We start from the raw sequence: 5,134 nt of genomic DNA on the forward strand, positions 1-5,134 counted from the left end.
GCTGGGGGCTCCCTGGGTTTAGAGTTATTACCTTGTCCCTGACCTCAGAGTCTCAAGGGAAAATCCTGGGAAGTGGTTTTTTTCTTGCTTTCTCCTTGCTTTCTCATTTAGACATGCTCAGCGGGATGAGGGACCGATAGAACCACAAGCCCTGGATGGGCAGGGTTTCCAGGTGCAGTTGGGGAGAGCCGATGGGGTGCATAGCTAACAGAAGAGATGTCCTGTTTGCTGCCTGGCTCTCCACCCCAGGGCCAGGCAGCGGCAGAAGGGCTGGGGTCCCTCATTGCTTGAAGTCACTGCAAAAGTGGCTCCAAGCACCAAGTTGAGCACATGCTAAGCCAGGGAGGGCTATGGCAAAAAAAACACCCCGAGGTCCACCCAGACAGACGAAGTTCTCCTGTCACTGACACATCCGAAGGACAACTTAGGAGGTGGACAGCCCGATGGTCAAAAGCACAAACTCAGAGGTCAGCCTGCCTGGTCCAAGTTCTTTGCCTTGGACCAGTTCCTCACCTACTGAATCTGTAAAGCAGGGATGACGGCAGCTGCCCGACAAGGCTGATGATTACATGAGATAATGGCTGACAGGGCTGCCCACCCAACACAGTGTGACTGTGACTAAGCCGGAACTCGGCTTTGGCTGACACCTTATCAGGCCGTCGGCAGCAGTGGTCATCTCTGTGCTGCAGGAAGGGTGTCCTCTCATTGTGGTTCCCTGCCAGGTTCTCTCTGTCTGTCCCAACTTCTTCTTTCCTAATACTTTTTCATTACAATGTAACAAATAGGTAGGAAGTAAGAAGATCTACTTGCTTCATGCTTTCAGAGAAGTAATTTAATATCAAAAGATAAAAACTCTTTGCAAATTGATCTATGAATACAATGTAATTCCAATAAAGATTCTAAGTGATTTTTTAGGCTTTCTGAAACTTATTCTAAAATTCATGTGAAAGGGTTTCCCTGGTGGTCCGGTGGTTAAGAATCTGCCTGGCAATGCAGGGGATGTGGATTCGATTCCTGGTCCAGGAATATCATTTGCGCCCTGATCTACATGCCGCGGGGCAACAAAGACTGTGGGCCACAACTCCTGAGCCCGTGCACCCTAGAGCGCGTGCTCTGAAACGAGAGAAGCCACCACAATGAGAAGCCCACGGACTGCAACTAGAAGAAGCCCATGCACAGCAATGAAGACCCAGCACAACTAAAAGGAAGTAAATAAATAAAAATTTTAAAAACTAAATAAAATAAAATTTATATTAAGGCATATGGGCCTCAAATAGCTCAGTCACCCTTAATGAAAGAAGGCATAGAAGGAAGAACTGACCTGCAGATATAAAGAGTGTACAAGGCCGTAGTGGTGAATTCAACATGGAGTCCGTGCAGGGACAGACATGGAGACCAGTGGAATAGAACAGAAGGCTCAGTGGCAGACACATGTATACCTGGGGGACTTAATGTATGACAAGAGTGACATCATGAGGAAGGGACAAACGATCTGATGATGGTGTTGGAAAATTAACTCATTATAAGGAGAAAAATAAAACAAAATTCATACTTAACTCCTCATACAGAGATGGACTTCCAGCCGAGTAAAGGTCTAAATGGCATGGCAAAATTATAAAGCTAACATAGGAAAATATTTTTTATTGCAGTATAATTGCTCTACAATGCTGTGTTACTTTCTGCTGTACAACAATGTGAATCAGCTGTATACATATATCCCCTCTCTCTCGAGTCTCCCTCCCGTCCCCCACCCCACCCCACTAGGTCATCACAGAGGGGAAAACATTTTTGTGACTTAAGTGCAAGAAAGGATTTCTTAAACAAAAATTCGTAAGTGCAAAACGTCAGACCAAAACCTGATACACTCAAATACATCAAAATTAAAGTTTTCTGTTCAATGAAGGTCACTGCAGGCAAGGTTAGTAGACCTGTGACAGAATGGAGGGAGGCATTTGCAACATCTGGAACCAGAGATTAACACCTGGAAGTCCTGCAAATCCAAACAAGATAATTCTGCAATAAAGAAAAATGGGTTGAGTTTTTAAAAGACAGTTTCAGAAGAAGAAACCCTTGAAGCTAACACACTGGCACATGAAGACAGATTTAAAATCTTTCGGAATCAGAGAGGCACATAGTCAAATGACAATAAGATCTTGTTGTACCCCTACGAAACTAGCAAACATCAGGAAAGAAGTGAATATCAACTGCTGGTGGAGGCAAGAATACCAGGCTCCCTCAGGCATTGTGGGAGGTGGAGAGAGCGTAGGTTTCACCACCTGAAAAAAAGTGCAGTGTTGCTGCTGAGCCAGCAGTCTTGCTCTTGGTTCTCTACCCCAAAGATACACTTGCAGGTCTAGAAGGGACTCCACCAATGACATGTGTGGCACTATCTGTTAATAATGGGAGTTGATGGCAAAGTGGGGTGTCATGGCTGGGAGAGTAAAGAGGTAATTAATGTGGGTGGATTTTTTTAAATAAATTCTGGTGTGGTTTTTGTTTGTTTGTTTAACATTTATTTATTTTCTTTATTCTTTTGGCTATGCCAGGTCTTAGTTGCAGCATGCAGGATGTAGTTCCCTGACCAGGGATCGAACCCAGGCCCCCTATTTTGGGAGCCCAGACTCTTAGCCACTGGACCACCAAGGAAGTCCAGTGGGTTGATCTTAAAAACACAGTTCTTAGCAAATATCTAAGAAACAGAAAAATATTAATACAATATCATTAACACCAAGTAAAAATGCTGACAACATGTAAAAGAATGCTCATTTGGTGGGGAGTTGGGGAGCGTCAGAATGAACCTATGTGGGTTGGGAATGGATAAAGGGGAATAAACAACTATGTGGAGGAAATTAGGTGTTGCATGAGACAAAAGGAAAAAGGAGACCTATGTTCCATTCCACCAGTGGCGCATATCACATTTTCCTTTTCCTCTTCCCTTCCTGGCTGCTTCCCAGGTGAATTCCCCAGAGAGGTAATCCCAGGGTAAACTCCAGGACTGAAGTCCACACGCCATCTCAGGAACTTCCCCTCCATCTAATTTATCCTTCTCATTTTATTTTACATGACTGCATAATGTTCCCGCCAGAAGAAAAAAATCATTCTTTATTATCAAGAATTGAGGTGATTCCTACATTTTCACCAATAGCAGCAACTATACAATCTCGTCCAGACATCTGCAAGATTTCTCTGGACCCCACTTCCCTCCACAAGGCGGCATCACAAGTTCTGTGGGCCCTTTCCTTCAAAAACAAAACAGAAGTTATCTTTTGCAACTACACTGGTACCAAGACAAATATAATCCCAGGTGGACTCATAATGTGCATTATCAGTCTATTCATTTTTTCTTTGGAATTTAAAAGAAATTAAAGTAAGCATTTTCATGGGCCACTAATCTAACAAGTAAGTTTTCTCTGTGCCATGAGTTTTATACTAAATCAGTGGTCCAGGCTGGACTAGAACCAGGACTTGGGCAGCCTGACTCTGTCCACTATGACAGGCGGCCATGCCAGGACACACACTGGTTTCTATCTGTTTTGATGAAGGCCATACTGACCATGCAAGCAGAAGCAGTGCTGTCTTGGTAAATGTTTAACAACACTTGATGAGAGAAATCTCTAATATTCTTGCCTGGAGAATCCCATGGGCAGAGGAGCCTAGCAGGCTACAGTCCACAGGGTCGAAAAGAGTCAGACACGGCTGAAGCAACTTAGCACCTGCAATGAGAGAAAAAGTCCTTGTCTACAGCATTTGCCAATTTCTGTGGTATAAATAATCTCATGGACAATTTTAAGCTACCTATGTGACATCACTGAACAGAGTTGGAAAAAGATGCGGAGTAGCTTACCCTTACATAATAGTTACATAATAATTTCACTGTACAGATACAATAGGGATAAATAACCTCTGAAGCTTAGATAACAATAAAATGCAATAAAATAATTAGGAAGTGATGAGTTTTGAGTATTTCTTACCTCTGCTTTTAATATAGTCTATTTATTTATATGTTTTTATAATTTAAATTTTACTAATGACTGTGTTCATTGATGGGTTCACAAACATTCCTAAAGCTTTAACCATCAGCTCTTGCAAACTGGCACACAAGCTGGTTCCAGCCCACCACTGGCTGAGGGACACACTGCAGTGGGTCTCCTGGACCCAGACCTGGTTAGTGACAAAGAGACTACATTTCCCAGAAGCCTCCTCTCCCAGGACCTGGCCTGGAAAGCTGTTACCATGGAGACAGGCTAACAGATGGTACAGGCTGTCCTCAAGGGTGAGATGGGAGCAGGGGTGTGGGGTGACTGAACCATACCTGGCAGGGGGGAGGGCAAGGGCGCTGGTGGTAAGGGGGATTCTTTGGCCTGGGGGCTTTCAACCCCAAACCTTCTGGGGAAGTTTTCAGTGTGTGTGTGTGTGTGTGTGTTGGTGAAGAGGAGGTTGCTTCTGGGGAGAAAGACGCAGGGAAGGGCTTGTGGGGTGGGGACCGCTGCTAGGCGCAGAGTTGGGGGAACTTTAAGGCGGGACTGCCTTCCCCAAATTGTGCTTTAGCTGAAGGGGCAGGCTGATGCAGGGAATAAGCATTGCAAGTTCTGGCTCAGCTCCACCTCTGATGACGTGTTCTGTGACCTTGGCTCAGAGCCCATTTTAGTGGCTGCCCACTGACACCTTGGCCTCCACCCCTCCTACGTCTTTCCTTACTCACTCCCCCTCCACTAAACCATTCATTCCTTCTAGGATTTTTACACTTCATTAGGCCCTTAAATGCATGGATTTCAGAGCCAGAAATATATAGGTTCGTGTATATTTCTGCTCCTTACTAGCTCTGTGACTTTAGGCCGACATTTAACCGCTCTAGGCCTCAGTGTTCTCTCTGAAAAGTGATTATCATAATAGTATCTGCCTCATAGGGTCTGTAATGGAAAAACTCAGTCTTCCACCTTATGTGTATCTCCTTGACTACTCAGACAAAACCCTTTGCTTCTGACACTTCTGGTTACCAAATGTGTGGGTTTTCCCCTCACTGGGTAATTCTTTTTTTTTTTAATATTCATTTATTTATTTGGCTGCATCAGTTCTTAGTTGCACCACACACAGATCTTTATTGCATCACATGGGATATTTCTTTGCAGTGCAC

This window comes from Dama dama, chromosome 4 (assembly GCF_033118175.1).
Source record: "Dama dama isolate Ldn47 chromosome 4, ASM3311817v1, whole genome shotgun sequence".
NCBI classification, from domain to species: Eukaryota; Metazoa; Chordata; class Mammalia; order Artiodactyla; family Cervidae; genus Dama; species Dama dama.